The sequence below is a fragment of the Haliotis rufescens genome, unplaced genomic scaffold (genome assembly GCF_023055435.1).
Source record: "Haliotis rufescens isolate VD_foot unplaced genomic scaffold, xgHalRufe1.0.p SCAF_1, whole genome shotgun sequence".
In the NCBI taxonomy this organism is placed as follows: Eukaryota; Metazoa; Mollusca; class Gastropoda; order Lepetellida; family Haliotidae; genus Haliotis; species Haliotis rufescens.
In genome coordinates, this window is record NW_025963779.1 from 69,137,543 (window position 1) to 69,152,850 (window position 15,308).

Below are 15,308 nucleotides of genomic sequence, written 5' to 3' on the forward strand. Positions count from 1 at the left end.
TACCTTTATGTCAGGCAGACCGCCTCCGTGGTCTAGTGGTTAGTGCGTCTGCCCGGAGCGCGGAAGTTCGAGGGTTCGATCACCGGCGCGTCATACCAAAAGACAAGGGGCTAAAATAAGGACTGGTCGTCTCGAAATCAGTATACTGTGTATGAGTGGGGTATTTATATATTCGATTTTGACGTATAGATGGTTGTCAAACATATTATGTTCGCCGCCTGCAGATAATGCGTAGATATCACATGATTTTTGTTTACGTAGAGTTTCGCACGACAAATATGTGTTGTCTTGCGTTGTTCTTCTCTCTTATACCGACGCCGTTTTGTAGTAGACGCGTACGTAAATAAAGCGACAAAACCCTTTCCATATCCAATAGAAATCTCAGCAGAGTCGATTGTACAATTCCGACTATATCATGAGCATGTGTCTATGAATCACTATCAAATAGTAATGATACCAGGTGTTCGCGAAAAGGTGAGCGTATCCTGCCCCACCGGTGGCACCCGTCACAAACACATGCAAAGGCAAGTCAATTGTTTGCCTGAAAAAAACATGGGAAGACATGGTACAAGCCATAATAGGGATTTGCATAGGACATCATTTTTGTCACTGATGCGTCAAATTTGGAAATGTCCTCAACATGTCTACCATAACACGTTTTGAAAGCTTTACCGAGGCCTTGCATACTGTAACCTTGCTCAAACAACTTCTGAGCAAGAGTCGTATGACTGACCGATTCTACTTCTCGTCTATTTTTCGCCTTCCTCTTTATCTGACAAGTAGTGTTAAGATTGAAATACTGTTCAGCATACTCGTTCGCATCCTCTGGACGTAAACCAAGATTTAAATATAGACATTAAAGTCACTGTGAGATATTCCAGCAATATCACGGCGGTGACACCAGAAATGGGCTTCACACAATGTGGGGACTCGAACCCGGGTCTTCAGCGTTACGAACGAACGCTTCAACCACTAGGCTACGCCACCGCCCTTAACGTCAATGTAAAATGTGATGACACCAGCTGTTCCCAAGACAACGCATTGCCGTGAGTACCACCATGCTGCGGTGTACTTACACGGTCAACACGCGGACGTCACAATGTCGCCAACATATATGGAATTTATGTCCAATACAGAAATTGAATATCATTTCTGAATAATTGATAGTGACTCAGTAAAACGTTTTTTACGTTGATGTTGCATGTGACAGCTTTTACAATTTCAATATTGTCTGATGTAATTTTGGGTTGTCAAATAGTATTGTCCCACTCCAATTATCCAACAGCGCATGTAAAACTCTGGATTGCAATACCAACATGGTAGAAGAGAGATGTCCACTCTGTCCACAAAAAGACCAAACGTGGATAGAAATACAAATATGGCGTCAGTATTTAACCAAGGCAGCCTTAGAGTAATCCTTGGGTTTTGAGAGATTACGCCATGTTTTAACTTTTATCAGCAAATACCCTCCATATCGCTAGCTAGACGTTTGATTAATTTACTTTTTGCCAATATTTTCCAGTTGACATTCGACAGTTTTACAGGAGCTTATGTTTGAACGGGGATTATCACGTGAGCGTTGGATCAACACCACGAGGGATCGGGAGTGATGTATTTGCATTGCTGGAATGGAAACCAGTCACGTGACCTTGTCACGAACAGATATAGGTTTCCCAACATTCTTTGCGCTCATGTTCCGCCATGAGAAGATGTCCAGGATGACGTTGAAGAACTGATAACAGTTTATGAGTTTCCCAAAGGATATTTTGAAGTCAGTTTTAGTGTTTTATAGTAGCAGCTGGGCTGAAATGTATGCGTGGGCAATATTCAGATTCAGACAGACGATGACATTTATGATATGCTATTTAGTATCGTGAATAGGATGCCTGGTATTACATATGTCTACATTTTGTTTTTGTTTTCCATTTGAATGTGTAAAAGCTTATTTCTGTCAGTGTTTGGGAAATTGAATCTTGACGTGAGCTCTTGTCATTACATATGGATTTGTCAAACGGTGCCATATGATTATATAACAGTGTATTTATTAAATTGTACATACCGGGGCACGGGTGGCCCAGTCGTCTAAGGCGCCGCGATTCGCTGTGCAGAGTTGCGTCCTTTGGGCACGCCAGAAACCTATGATTGTGGGTTCGAATCCCGGTTCGCCCCGATTATGTTTCTAGGTTTGTCAGCTCCATACCCGTGCTCGTGGGTTTCACCGAAGTGGTAAACGTCTGAGACCCGCATCACTTCGGGCTTACCTCCCAGATTAAGCTGACATGCCGCGATATGACTGTAATACTGTTAAAAGCGGCGTTAAACCCAACTCACTCACTCGCTCACTATTGTACATATTGTAAGCTGTGGCGTGGCAGCAGTACTGGTGTACGGCGTCAGACCACTCGTAAACATTTACTTTTTGTGCATGGTGTAGGATTGGCGGTTGCTAACGACATGGAAGAAAAAAGTCAAACATAACCTTTTCGCGAACACCATGATGATCAGTGATCCATTCATAAATATCATATATATTATATATATATATATTTGAAGGTGTGAAGCAGATGAATGTTTAAAATGAATGAGGACAATAATGATGTTTATGACGTCGTGACAGAGACCACTTAGATGAGATAAGCATGTTATGGGACGTGATTAGTCAAATATTCAGATGTATTTTAAACTTAATTGGGTTTCCTCACAAACGTCAGAAATCGACGGATATTTGGACGTTAATGGTGTGATTAGCGTGAGCATGGCGTGAGAGTGACGTCATGGAACTATTAGAAGAGTGTTTATTATTTCACCGGTGAAAATAACTATTTCACTCGATAACCTTCATCCATTAATTTGCATCCAAGTTTAGACAAAGCTGTAATATCAGAATGCCAAGCCATCGTCATCGGATGACAATTTCTACGTTGGCAATTGTAGATGACAAACCTTTGAAACCATATATATACTCAACTACAAAAGAAACGCACATGTCGGATAAGTTTGAAGGGTTATATCTTGGAAACTATATGAGCTAGAAAGATATTTTTGTAGGTGATTAAAGCGAAAATGTTGAATTTAACAAATCTATTAGTAACGACCAAAATTGATCATGCTAAAGTAGTAAACATTAATTTTGCGTTTCTTTAGCAGTTGGGTATATGTACCTTTGTGTAATGATAGTGTTTCGTTCTATGTATATTATGTTGTTTAGTCATTGTTTTTTTTGTTCATTTCCTTCATAAACGTCTTGTAATGGATTGATGGGAAGAGAAGGAATGGTCTGCAGGAATAGGAGTACCACAGAAATATGACAAGGATGCAAAATATATACGTAGGTCTGCATCCGTAATGAGAATAGAACTCGGTAATGTGTGGGGCCACACCAACACTCAACTAATCCTCTAAACCTGTTACAGTTATGTGTTGTATTTGGAGACCACTCAAGGTTAAACTGCACCAATAGACCTTATATATTTATATATTTTCATTTTGATAACTGGGCATTCAACACTCAATACACATGTATGCACAGCCGGGCATTAAAGCTGTAATAAAATCACAGACTTCGGATATAGCTAGCCCCATTTCCGAGTACAGGAAGCCAAACACACGAATCCAAGTTCTGCACTAAATGTCACATTTTTGAAAATATCTGTGGATACATACTTCATAAGAAATATTGTTGAAAACAAAGCGCTAAATATTGAAAAAAATGGTCAGTTTTATTTTCTGGGTGGATGTATATGTCAAAACAATAAATCTTATAGAATATCATCCAATCACAGCGGCCAGTTTTCTCACTGCACGTTCTGCCCAGGCTAGCAACTGATTCCCAATTGTTAAGTGAAACCACTTTATACCTGTGACATCCGTATCGCAGTCTTCTTTGTTAACGACATAACAAAGACTCCAAATGTTTGTTTGTCGTTTAACACCGCGCTCAGCAATATTCCAGCTATATGACGGCGGTCTAAATAATTGAGTCTGAACCAGACAATCCAGTGATTGACATCATGAGCATCGATGTACGCTATTGGGATACGATGCGATGCATCAACCAAGTCAGCAAGTCTGGACACCCGATACCGTTAGTCGCCTGTCACCACAAGCATAGTCGCCTTTTACGGCAAGCGTGGGTTCCCGAAGGCCTGTCCTACCCCATATCTTCACTACTCAAAAAGTATTTTCTAGGTTTCCTAAAAAGAATTACATCAATCCAAACTATGGTTTGCGTTCGTTTATTTCGACGTACGTACTAAAGAAGTCTATACGTTTAAAGAATCTTTAAAATTCGAAGTATATTGTTCAAAAGAAATAATGTAGAGAAAATGAATACCCATCTCTTTGTACTTTTGATACCGATAACATTCAATTTCGTGTCTGAGAAACCTTTTACGAACATACACGATCACTGCTGAGAGTGAGTGAGTGAGTGAGTGAGTGAGTATGGTTTTACGCCGCTTTTAGCAATATTCCAGCAATATCACGGCGGGGGACACCAGAAATGGGCTTCACACGTTGTACCCATGTCGGGAATCGAACCCGGGTCTTCGGCGTGACGAGCGAACGCTTTAACCACTAGGCTACCCGACCGCCCCACTGCTGAGACCATACATTAAGACAGTCTTCCTATTTTTGAGTATTTGCCTTGTTAGCTTAACCTTAGCCTCTTATGTTGAAGCAGTGTCTTATCTGACAGTATCTGCTACAGATGTTTGTGGCGATGAACTTGTCGCTGATTGTACACCTGTGTCTCATTTTACAATAACGGATACAGATGTCAGTAGCGATTAACTTAATACTTTGAGATAGTAACACTGTTTTGTTTAACGATATTTTGATACAGCTAGCTTTTAACGAGTGTCTTCGAATATAATAAACAGAATTTGCCGGTACATGTAGTGCGGTATATCTGTGACTGCCCAAATTTTATACTATGCACCAAAATGCAACGTGCCTAATATTCAATATGATACAAAATGATGTTATCAGACAGACAGCTGCGACCGCCTCCGTGGTCTAGTGGTAGAGCGTCCGCCCGGAGAGCGGAAGGTCCAGGGTTCGATCCCCGACCGCGCCATATCGAAAGACGTTAAAAGATGGTACTTGTTGTTACCCTGTCTGGCGCCCGGCATTAAGGGGCTAAACAAGGACTGGTCGGCTCGGAGTCAGTATACTGTGTCTGAGTGGGGTATTCATGTTAAACTGCGGCATAGTATCTCAGTGAGCTAGCACTATAAATCGGCATCAGTCCGGACTAGTACAAGCAGCCACACAAACACACACACGTACATGCACGTCGCTATATAAGTGCAATAATCTTGGACGCGACGTTAAGCCCCATTTCACCGCACCTCACCTCACCCATAACAGCTGTAGGAAAAACACGTAAATCAGGAGAATACTGCTGTGAAATATTATTTAAATCAAAGGCACATTGCCAGGGTCCCACTGAGATCAGTACGGTTCGTATGAACGGGGAGCAATTGTATATCATAATAGGTTTTCAATAGGGAAAAACCAAGAAAAATATAAAACGATTACCGGAGCTAATGAAAGGTGAGCTCTTTACCTTTGAAACAAATTGACTTGTTACCATCGTTGGAGGAATACAATGTGTAAGACCACCTTGAGTAATAGAGTAACCATATACAAACTGAACTGCACAAGAATATTTTATTTCTAATGTTGTTTGGATATGGCATTTCCACGTTGATACAGGGACTGTAGGTTGGCGTAACTCACGCAACTGTGGAGCCGTGAGGATCCGGGCAGGAATAGGTCTCCAGCAACCCATGCTTGTCTTTCAGAGTGAGTGAGTTGAGTTTAACGCCGCTTTTAACAGTGTTCCAGTTATATCTCGGCGTGTCAGCTTAATGTGGGAGGAAATCCCGAAGTGATGGAGGTCTCAGACGTTTACCACTTTGGTGAAACCCACGAGCACGGGTATGGTGCTGACAAACCTGGAAACATAATCGGGGCGAACCGGGATTCGAACCCACAATCATAGGTTTCTGGCGTGCCCAAGAGACGCAACTCTGCACAGCGAATCGCGGCGCCTTAGATGACTGGGCCACCCGTGCCCCCTTGTCTTTAAGAGACAACTATGCTCGTAAGAGGCGACTAACGGAATCGGTGGTCAGGCTCGCAAATTTGGTTGATTCACATCATCGTATTTCAGTTGAGAGGACCGAGACACGATTTTTACAGGCCGCCGTCAAATTGCTGTATGTGGCGTTGAACAACCAACCAACAATAAAACAAAACACACAGCTGTCTACGTCGGTATATCCCTAGCTTCAATGTAGAAGTAATGAGACGGTTATTGCAATCCACAGAATCTGTACCGGTATAAAATGTCCGGGGGGAGAATTTGTACGGGGGAGAGTTTATACCGGGACACCGGCCATGACATTTGAAGTAGAGGAATGAATAGCGGATGATAGTCTTGTATCTAACTACTTTAATAGGCACTTAGAAGTTGGAGTACTAAGTAAGGATAAGAATTTATGGATGAACAACTTCTTTATTACAATTAAGAGCGACGTTTCGGTATAGGTTCACTTGCTTGATAACGGTGTTAGAACCTACACCGAAACGTCGCTCTAAATTGTTATAAAGAAGTTGTTCATCCATAAATTCTTAACCTAACTTAGTCTTGTATCTAGTAAATTCAGCACATTATGTAAATCTAGGCATCAAAATGAGATACCAATAATTTCTTATGGACGACTAGTGTATATACCGCAGAGAATATGTTCCATTACCACTTAACAACATTTCAATAATCCATACATCATTATATTGACGTCACGCTATTGTTGTTGTGATTGATTCTGAGCGAGGAATTTGCTAACCATTCTGAACCTGTAAAACTGACGAAGCTATAGGACATTGTGAAATTCTTTGAGAAATATTATATCAACCATAACATGGTTAAAGACGACGGAGACATCACTCGTTTCTATTCATTTCGGAAGTGGAATCAATTGGCCCTTTCGGGGCTCGTTGATTCAACTTCCGGAATCCACGGATTCTCGCGATTTCTCCATGACGTAATGGACACATAAAGTGGACTCCGTGTTGAGTGAAATATCAATAAAAGGGCAATGAACGGCATCCATAGAAAACTTCGAGATGCCACGGTTCGACATAACGATTATAGATAGTATTGACAGCTAGTTCGACCTGATCATGACGCTTGGTTTATCAGCACCACGCCGGGTTTCACCAAAATTAAAATGTATTCTACCTGCTTCACTATACATCACTTCGAGACTCCCTCCCGCATTAAGCCGACACTTTGGGGTGATTGAAATACTGTTCAAAGCGTCGGTAAAAAAGGTTGTTTAACGCTGCGTTAAAAAATGTTCAAAGTCGCGTGAGATCACACTCCCTCATATGAACTTGAAGCTTATGGATATCTCGTAAGAATAACTTTCCCATACGATAGCTTTAGTAATATCAACATGGCCAATGGCACCAGATGGATCTAAAGAAGATTGGTTCTTCTAGGCATGGTATATGTCTTTACAACTTGACCTTTTCTGAAACTATGGTTTAAGAAAGCATGAACACTCCATAGTGACACATCGTCCACGACAGAGCTGGCGGATAATGAATGGGGAGTTTGGTGAGTTTGATTTTCGTTTATCGCTGTAATGTCGTCGTGGCTATGTTGTGGATTAAAAGTCTAGACATGTCATTGCACAGCGTGGAGTAATTCTGGGGCGCTTGGTGGTCAAAGAAACTTCATTACACTTGGCATTGTTGATTCGAAGACATTCCCGATGTAAACCGTTGACCAATCTCATCTATCTATGCGTCCGATTCGGAGTGATTATTGAACTAAATGGTATATTTGTAAAGCCAAACCATCAGCAATGAGCTGGGTAAGGAGGCTATTTGGTAAAGAGGTATTCATGTAATCAAAGTTGATTCCCGCTTTAGAGGTATTGGTGCACTGATTGCTTTATCACTTCGAGTGGTGTACAAACATCACAAATAGCCACTTATGTCTTTGACATTTACGTAGGGACAGGAAAAATGCTTGAGGGGTTTCTTCAACAGTTTTAGTTGTATTTGATACCATTGTATGTTTTACTTTTAGCTATTCGAGTATGACGGGGGAGGTTGGGGGGGGGGGGGGTACGCGATGTCCAGAGGATGACATGGCGTTATACTCAAACAGTATCAACGAGTGTGGAGGGTATCGTTGTTTCAGCAATAAACCTGGGTTCAAAAACGTTCTGGGCGAACGCTGTCCCATAGGGTTAATCCATATACTACCTCCAAGTAATACTCGACATTTACCATCTCCTCCAAGTCATATTTGATATCTGCTATTTCCAAGTAATATGTGACATCTGCTATCTCCAAAACATATTTGACATCTACCGCCTCCATTGGTATATCCAGGTTATATTTGATATCCTGTATCTCCATTATATATTTGATATCTACTATCTCCAGGATTTTGATGTTTACTATCTCCAGGATATGTTTGATATCTACTATCTCCAGGTTATATTTGATATCCATTTTCTCCAGTTATGCTTAATATCCACTATCTCCAAAAAATATTTGATTTCAACTATCTCCAGGATATATTTGATGTCTATTATCTCAAGGATATATTTGATATCCACTATCTCCAGGATATATTTGATATTCATTATTTCCAGGTTATATTTGATATCCACTATTTCCAGGATATATTTGATATCCACTATCTTCAGGTTATTTGATATCCACTATCTCCAGGTTATCTTTGATATCCACTATCTCAAGGATATATTTGATATCCACTATCTTCAGGTTATTTGATATCCACTATCTCCAGGTTATCTTTGATATCCACTATCTCAAGGATATATTTGATATCCACTATCTCCAGGTTATGTTTGATATCCCCTATCTCCAGGATATATAATCTGATATCCACTATCTCCAGGATATATTTGATACACTCTATCTCCAGGTTATATTTGATATCCATTTTCTCCAGTTATGTTTAAGATCCATTTTTATCCGGCTATATTCTACTGGTTACATTTGTCAACTACCACCATCAAGTAATATCTGACATCTACCATATCAAAGTAATATCCGACATCTACCATATCAAAGTAATATCCGACATCTACCTCCTCCAAGTAATATCCGACATCTACCATCTCCAAGTAATATCCGACATCTACCATCTCCGAGTAGCATCCGATATCTACCATGTCCAAGTAATATCCGACATCTACCATCTCCAAGTAATATCCGACATCTACCTCCTCCAAGTAATATCCGACATCTACCATGTCCAAATAATATCCGACATCTACCTTCTCAAAGTAATATCCGACATGTACCATCTCCAAGTAATATCCGACATCTACCATCTCCTAATAATATCCAATATCTACCATCTCCAAGTAATATCCGATATCTAGCATCTCCAAGTAACATCCGACATCTACCATCTCCAAGTAATATCCGACATCTATCATCTCGAAGTAGCATCCGATATCTACCATCTCCTAGTAATATCTGACATCTACCATATCTAAGTAACATCCGACATCTACCATCTCCAAGTAACATCCGACATCTACCATCTCCAAGTAGCATCCAATATCTACCATCTCCTAGTAATATCCGACATCTACCATCTCCTAGTAACATCTGACATCTACCATCTCCAAGGAGTTTCCGATATCTACCTTTTCCAAGTAATATCCGACATCTACCATCTTCTAGTAATATCCGATATCTACCATCTCCTAGTAATATCCGACATCTACCATCTCCAAGTAACATCCGACATCTACCATCTCCAAGTAGCATCCGATATCTACCATGTCCAAGTAACATTCGACGTCTACCATCTCCTAGTAATATCCGATATCTACCATCTCCTAGTAATATCCGACATCTACCATCTCCAAGTAACATCCGACATCTACCATCTCCAAGTAGCATCCGATATCTACCATGTCCAAGTAACATTCGACGTCTACCATCTCCTAGTAATATCCGATATCTACCATCTCCAAGTAACATCCGACATCTACTATCTCCAAGTAATATCCGACATCTACCATCTCAAAGAAGCATCCGATATCTACCATATCCTAGTAATATCCGACACCTACCATCTCCAAGTAACATCCGACATCTACCATCTCTAAGTAACATCCGACATTTACCATCTCCAAGTAATATCCGACATGTACCATCTCCTAATAATATCCGATATCTACCATCTCCAAGTAATATCCGATATCTACCATCTCCAAGTAACATCTGACATCTACCATCTCCAAGTAATATCCGACATCTACCATCTCCAAGTAGCATCCGATATCTACCACCTCTTAGTTATATCCGACATCTACCATCTCCAAGTAACATCCGACATCTACCATCTCCAAGTAACATCCGACATCTACCATCTCCAAGTAACATCCGACGTCTAACATCTCCTAGTAATACCCGATATCTACCATCTCCAAGTAACATCCGACATCTACCATCTCCAAGTAATATCCGACATCTACCTTCTCAAAGTAGTATCCGATATATACCATCTCCAAGTAACATCCGACATCTACCATCTCTAAGTAACATCCGACATCTACCATTTCCAAGTAACATCTGACATCTACCATCCCAAGTAACATCTGACGTTTACGAGTGTAGGGAAGTTTAATGGGATTACATGGCATAAATGAGATCCTTTGACTCTGTTTTGCGAATCTCGTGTTCGTGTACTGATATGTAGGTAAATAGACTATGGCTGCATGGTTATATGTCCCCCATGCATTTCATTCATCATCGCCAGGATTCTCCCGTAACCTCATCTGACTGCTAATGGTGCGTATTATGAAATATCATGATCTTTTATCAAGTATTAGCCCAATGGGTTTCTATTCTCATTACCCTATCCCACTGCGGCTTCAATTTGGTCTATCAACATGATCTCTATTAACTTTTAGCGGCGTCCGAGCTTCTGCTTCATCAAGAATTACCTCCCTTCGGACGTCATTATTGAATTAATCTTGACGCTTGAATTATTCTTGAGTAATGAAGTTTCCAGCAATCTGCTTATGTCAACGTATTTTACCAAGTGAAAACGTCGTATTTCGCACTCGTTGAATCAGGTGATAGCTGATATCAGTGGGATGACTTCACTTCCCATGCCTTTGTGTGACTCGTTAAGGCGTGACGTTGTACCTGGTCGTGGACAAAAGGGCAATGGTGGGAAGGAAATCTTGTCATGGTTGTTGATTTTTTATACGATTCATTGATTCCCTTTGCATTTTACCTGTGTGAAACTTGACTGTTATTGTAGGATAACTAAATAGATGAATGTTTTATGAATCATAAGGGTTTTCAACCAAATAATCGTTTGAGGATTTACCCACCGTATTGAATAAGTCATTGTGATATTATGGTTAGTCTCATCTGGTTTCATGTGAGAACGTTTCAAACATAGTGATCTGCTTCCCGCATCTAGTCATATTTTTAAACGTGTTTCTTACTGTCTGTTCACAGTTCTGTGTATCACAGTTGCTTCCCTTAGCTGAGTCAGGATCTGCTGGTTGTGAATTCACCGGACAACCAAGTTCTATTGCACACGGATAATTCACTGTACATTTGTTCTTTTCAACAGCTACTGTTTTAATCTCCCCACATAAGCACGAGAGTCTACCTTCTACGTCAAACCAGAATAATTATCCCCAGAATACATATCCTGATAACCTACAAGCTCCAGTCAAACATCCACCCCCACACACCCCACCTAGAATATAATCACACCCACATCCATCACACGTCGCACATCCGACAATATCACCAACAAATCACCCATCGTCACACCACAGCACTACCACACCACCGTCACACCATACATTAAGCAACAACAAAATTAGCCCCTGTCATTTCACAAGAATCCAGTCCAAGTAATACCACGCCATTTCCTTCTAATTTTCACTTCTAGTGTTATGTGTCCCCTCGAACGCTTCGTGATGGGAAAAACACCTTGCAACAATGTAGTTTTTTTTTCGGGCAACCCCCCCCCCCTTTTTTTTTTTTAGAATCGTGGAACACCTTAATATAGCGTCTCCGAACCTCACACACTATTATGCATTTGCTACATCCCTGTCACCGACAGCTATTGCATGTGACCAGCAACTTGACCGCTAACTAATCGATTGCCGTGCGTATGACCCTTATTTGACCGGTGAGCGATGTTGTCGTCACGCATGGAGCTGTTATCAACATACAACATGTCGATCACATTTGCAGGTGTTGCTAGGTGCCAATTGAGTGTTATTTTCTGTCCCTGTTATTGACTTCTTGAGACGTACGTTGTATCAATCCACGGGGTACAACCTGTCACATGACTATCAGCGCCACCTATGATATCAGGCTTGGTTCTGACATACGAATCAATGATGAGGTGAGTGAGTGAACAATAATTCAGTCCATATGCTAACAATGAATCGTGACAACCTGGCACGTCCAAAACGGAGAGAAGGGACAAGCGCTTCTACATTGTACCCATGTGTGGAATCGAACCCGAATACTCTGCGTAATTATCGAGCGCATGTAACTACTCGGCTACCCATTCATTCCCTTACCATGATAACGCGTACAGGCGAGGTGAGGTGAAAAGGGGTTTAACATCACGTCCAAGATTATTGCACTTAAATAGCGACGTGCATGTACGCGCGTGTGTGTGTGAGGTGTGGCATTATGTGTTTGCGTGCGTGCGTTTGTGTGTGTGTGTGTGTGTACTGGTCCGGACTAACGTCGGTTTTATAGCGCTAGCCCACTGAGATAACATGCCGCAGTTTAACATGAATACCCCACTCAGACACAGTACACTGACTCCGAGCCGACTTCTCCTTCATTTAGCCCATAAATGCAGAGCGCCAGGCAGGGTAACAACAAGTACCATCTTTTTAACGTCCTTTTGAATGATCAAACCCCCGGAGGCGTACACTGGGAAACTTTCAGCTTCTACAGAGCGACTTGAGACCGACAGCTAATCTTTAATTGCCAGACGGTCTCAAACCGCTACAACCCGAACTTAAAAGAATCTCAGTTTACAAAGCCAGTCGATAATTTCGTTTTTTATTCCGTCATAAAATACACCCAGGAGGTAATACCGGTGAAAAATAAAGCCAAGCACAGACTGTGTCATTGTGAACCTTAAGACACCATGTGACTCTGTCATAGTATCCGCCTCACGTGCTCTTCCTCAAAGTGGTGATGCTCTGGTGCAGTGTACTTCCGCAATGACGTACGAGGAACAAAGACACGATAATTATCCTTTAAGGAAATCTAAGCATACATATAACATCACACTGGCGGGATTAGTTGGCCCTGAATGCATTGATTTCTTAAGCTGAACTGAATACATTCTAAGCCGATTCCTCACTATAGAATATAAACGGTGTAAGCCGTCCGCGGGGTGGTTCCCGTGGGTCGGGTTGATTGCTGCCTTCTTGTGTAAATATAATGTTCGTTCCTTAACAGCGGCCGATTTCCGCTTTCCTGAGTGCAGGGTTGTGCGGCTACATATCAACTGCAGTAGTCGGAAGCTTGAAGAAATGCACTGAAGTCTTCTTGTTCATCCTGACGGTATCGTTCCCAGTGATATTGCCCAGATTAACAAATGCTGTTTTAATGAATCATGGATACAGAGTTGTGTCCCTTTGTATATGTGTCCGTAAGCTCCTTCCCAGCGCGTGACACCTTAGTACACGCTATCGCTGTGAGGAGCTTGATGTGCTGGCGACCTGGTTGTTCACACATTCATAAACTGCACCTATGTTTCATAACTTTTTTATAAAAAATGAAACAAACAATAATTTATTCGATGGTGATGTATTTGATACAGGTAAAATAGTTGTGTTTTGGACCTCAAGTTTTCAGGGTTCCGGTGACTGTTTTCAGCCTGATCAAGTTTTAATAACATTTGTGGTGTTTTGGTCAAATCCAAATTTATACTTTCTTTTGCCTGGCAGTTTATGTAACCAAAACGCTCATTACTACGTAATTTGCTGTTCCGCACGATTCCGTGAAAATCCGGGTTATAATTAATCTTCAGCCACCCATGCTTGTCGTGAGAGGCGACAAGCGGGTTCAGGTGATCAGAGTCGCTCGTTGATGCATGTCATCGTATCTCAATTGCGAAGATCGATGTTCATGATGTCAATCACTGGAGTATCAGGTCCAGTCTCGATCTTATCTAAGCTACATTACGCTGGTAATTGTTATGGGGGGGGGGGGGGGGGGGGGGGGGCTGAGATGTGTGCGTGTGTGCGTGTGGTCGCAGGTTAAAATTGACAGCAAAATGAAAAAAAAGAGTTACATATATTTTGTGACGAGCGGCGTGAAAAAGGTTTCACGAAGTAGGGGAAGCAAAATATGATACAGTCGTAAGATCAATCTCACAAGCATCAAGTCACAATATCACTATAGAAGATTATCAATACGTTGCAGCTTCATTGTACCGATGTTCCTTCATTCGAATTATAACAATTCACTGAACTAACTTCTCTTGTATCACGTTGTGACCTGACTTGCGCACCCTGTTATTTCAATTATCTAAAGACGCAAACCCATTCTACCAATAGCTGTATCGATTCTGACATATGACCCAATCAGCAGGTGAGTCCTTTCTATGCGCTATGTCTAAACACTTCAGCCTAACACCACATGCTCAACTATGACAAATCAATCGTGCTTGTGTGAGACGTTGCTTAGCAACAGACACAACTATTCTCAGGAAATGAACAATATCAAATCAATTTCAAAGAGTGGATGTTTAACCAATTAATGTTCTAAAACGAAAAATCAATAATATGGTTGCGCAAAGAACAACGATCTCAAAGCAGTTTTCCTTCTGAAACAATCACAAATATTGTCTGTAGATATAAGCTAGAATGTCACACTACTTCATAGAAATTAAACACACCACATGATTATAAGACAATGAGGTTATATATTATACCTACAAGTATAGCTTATATATATTTCACAAAATGATTTATCATGGGAAGCCAGGAATATCTGTATGATAACGCATGGCAAATAATGAATACAATATAGAAAATAATACAAGACTTGCTTTTGTTTGAAAAAAAGGGTTCCTGCGTAGTGAATTATGAAATTGTAAAATAGAGGACCAGTGACTTTCCCCTGTTCTGAATAGAGTTTGTTTAATATAAACGTCTATAATGATCAATTGAATGGATCTATCACCTCTGTTGTTATTATACAGCCGGCTTCCCTGGCTAAAATGTCAC

General features: G+C 41.0%; 1 protein-coding gene across 1 annotated transcript in view; it reads left to right on the forward strand.

The window, feature by feature from the left end:
- Nucleotides 1–15,308, forward strand: part of LOC124134071 (cAMP-dependent protein kinase type II regulatory subunit-like) — a 143,171-nt gene that overhangs the window by 82,006 nt on the left and 45,857 nt on the right. The window lies entirely within an intron of this gene.